Raw genomic sequence first — 3,824 nt, forward strand, 5'->3', positions numbered from 1 at the left:
TTGACTCATGATTTCAACTATGAAAAAATACTGATATCTCCACAAACCCCTTCTCATTATTAATTTGTATATAATGGAACATAAGGTAGTTTATACAAGAATATAATTTCGTTACAAGAGTAAAGGCGATCAATGACTTACTAATGAGATTCATGTTACAAATGAAGTAACATTGGGATGAGATTCCATTTATATTCTCTCACCATTGATTGGTATATTAAGTTGTTCGAGTTAATTGAAAAGATATCATGGGTCTTGGTTTTATGCTGGTTACCAGTTATTTGCAAAAGACAACAGTAATCTTAAGAAAATGAAAGACAATAACATCTTTGGCTAAGCACTCCTATATTTTACTACTGTCCACTTTGATAAGATAAATAGCACACAATAAAGGAGTCATTGAGCACACAGAATGGATTTCTTATTTACTGCATAAAATCAATTGGCTTTCCGTCACCAGGTTGAAAATTCTTATTCCACCCCCACCAAATTCATTTTAAACAGCCCGTCAGTGTCATGAAGATAATGTAAACTTGTGTTTGATAAATAAATTGCCTTTATTATTGTATTTTTCTTAATCCATATAAGTTCATAAACTTACTTATAATAGCTTCCTAAATAAAATCATTAAACGCTATCAGTTCTAAGCAGTAGATACTAAGTTACTTATGGCTTTATAATACCTTGCAATTTCAGAAGTCACATTTCATAACTCTATAGCATTACCAAAGATACTGTTGAAACTTCAGAAGCATATAAGCGATGAAATAGTAAAGTTTATATACTATATTACTATATACTCCTGTCACAATAAATACTCTTCAGATACACTAATAATTGACTATACAACAGACTGATGTATAAAAAACAAAATTGTTTCATCCCTATTTTGTTAAATCCATTCATTTTATGTTAGGAAGAATCAATAGTTTTAACAGTTAATATACCATGTAAAAAGTGTCTATTTTAAGAAAGCTATTATCAGCTGAAACATTTCTGAATGTATGCATAATTATACTCTAAGAAAGTTGGAAAAGACTATTTTTTCGGTTTATAAAAAAATTTGTAAATTATTTCTAAACCATATGTATTGATTATCTAAATAGATAAAACGATAGTCAGTAGTATCTAGTCTATTAAGAAAAAGAGTTAAATGAGTAAAAGTTATCGTGCTAGTCTTAATCACTTAAAGCTCTAGGTCTAATGAGATGTAGGCTGTAAGTATTGAGTAAGTATTTAGCAACTTCACAATGATCCTGAGATTATGTACGTCTACCTGGCACATATCTGTGTTAAATAAATTCGTTTTGTGATTCGTTAGAAATTCTTTTTCAATGGTGTATTGCAATCGGTAGAAAACTCATGAACTAAAATTAGTGCTCTCAATCTTGAAAATGCGCATCGCCTCAGTTATTAAGGATTCTACAGTTCATCGCAACAGTTAGGAGCAGTAACACTGATGTAAAGATAAATTCTTAAATGAAGAGTAATTAAATGCAGTAAATGGTTCATTAGAAATGAAAATTTACGATACAAACATCTTTCACTATCTGTGAGTTGGCCTTCATTCACGACTTTGCAGTGTAGTAGATCATATGAAGTCTGGATGATGTTGATGGTCTTCTCATGTACAATATAATGTTTAAGAGGGTTCCGTAAGGTTTTCCTATCCACACTGTCAAATGCTTTCTCACAGTAAATGTAGTTAAGTCATAGTGGCGAATTCCATTCAATTGATTGTTCAACAGTGATCTGTAGTGTCATGATTCAGTCTGTGCACGACTGGTCCGTACGGAATCTATCCTGTCAATCTTAAAGTGGACGTCTATATAATCTTTCATCCGCTTCATACACTCTGTTGAAAACTTCTCCTGGTACTGATAGTAGTGTGATTTCTCTATAAATCTCACATTTGCTCAGATCTCCCTTCTTCGGTATATTGATGAGATATCCTTCGTTCAAGTTCGTCGGCAATTGTTATTCGCCACAAACCTTCAATGTCAAAGTTCAGTGCTTCAGCTGATATATTGTCAGGTTCTGCTGATTTCCCAATCTTCATTAGTCTGGTGGACATCCTGACTTCTTCGATCGTTGGTGGAGTGACATCTATAGGAAAGTCTGTGTGTGCTGCTTCGATGTACGTTGGATTCAAAGGAACTGGTCTATTCAGTAGTTCCTCGAAGTATTCCACCCATATGTTCCTCTGTTCTTGAATCTCCGTGATTGTCTTTCCTTCTTTGTCCTTGACCGGTCTCTACGGTTTACTCCATTTCCTTGCTAGTTTCTTCGTTGTATCATATAGTTGTCTGATTTTTCTTTCCCTTGCACTTTTTTCCGCTGTTGTTGCTAGTTCTCCCATGTATTTCTGCTTGTCGGTTCTAATGCTCCTCTTCACTTGTTTGTTTGCTTCTGCGTAGTCAGCTTGTGCTTTGGCTTTCTTTGCTCGTGATCAACTGTGATTAATTGCTGTCTTCTTGTTCTTCCTTTCTTGAATCTTGCTCAGGGTTTCCATAGAGATCCAGTCCTTATGATGATGATGCTTCTTGCAGCCCAGAACCTCTTTACACGTTGAAGTTAATGTTTCTTTGATCCCTTTTTAGTTGGTCAGATCCTTTCCTATACACTTTTCTATGATCAACTTCATCCTCTCTTTATCATCTTCATTGCTACCATTGGGGGCTTCATAACACTGGATAACATTCGTTGGGATTCCCCCTTTCTTTATTTTGAAAGGTGCTTTGATGATTCTGGATCCATGAGATTCCTATCCTATAAGTGCTTTTTGTGCTACTTTGGACAGAATCGGTGCAACTTTTTGTGTGTGCGAAGCACTTTTTTCTTCATGACCAGAGCACAGCACCATCAGCCCCGAAGTTAATCTTCTCAGTTCAACATGGGTCCGATGCGTTCCACAGTTCGTGAGAACCCCTCATTTCCACAGCTATTTAACTGGTCCTCCTAGTCTGCTACATTGTCAGAACATTCCATGTACCTATTTTAATTGTTTCTCTAGTTATTAGAAGGGGCATCAGTCTCGTGTCTTCCGAAGAATCTTGTCCTTCACTATGAGGCGTGATAATTCTTCTGAAAGAAGATTCTTTACCTCAGAGAAGAGTATTTAAATGGTTTGATTTGCTTATTCTGGTTAGCGCTTTATGCAAAACTGTTTTCTACAGGGTGGGTTTGCTGACCGCATGCCCAACTCTCCTCCTTTATGTGGGCTTGGAACCAGTCAGTCAGTCAGCTACAACGTAGGATCAGGCACACATATACATCGGTCCAAGTTGCCATACCTCATTGAAACAACAAGATGAACACCGAATTCATAGAAGTAGTTAACTGAATGGTGGTAATACATAAAAGAAAGTTTGCATATAAGGATATAATACAGGAAGAAAAAAAGATAAGAAGCAATTTTAACCTCTTAGTTTAAGGGAAGAAAAGAGTGCATACACCTGCGTCATTGTGATCGATTCTGAGCCCTAGAAGGGCTACAGGAGGAGTGGAGTATACATAAACGTTTCAATAGTTAAAAATAAACTAGTCACTTTTATCCATTACGATAATTGAAAATAAAAATTAAAAATTCGGGGTGTGCATAGTTTTATGGTTAATTATTTATATTTCAATAAATTTCAAAAAAAATAGTCACAATTTCATACAGTGAAAGTATCGTACGTAACTCAAGATTTTATTTGATGATACACAAGTATTTTGTTGACGTCTTAAAATATTAATCTGTTGAATTGTTAATACGAATAAATATCAATATAAGTGAACTAACTGGTAGTATATTATATTCACTTGGTGTTGTTTACTTGTAT

The sequence above is a fragment of the Schistosoma mansoni genome, chromosome 4 (assembly GCF_000237925.1).
Source record: "Schistosoma mansoni strain Puerto Rico chromosome 4, complete genome".
Lineage (NCBI taxonomy): Eukaryota > Metazoa > Platyhelminthes > Trematoda > Strigeidida > Schistosomatidae > Schistosoma > Schistosoma mansoni.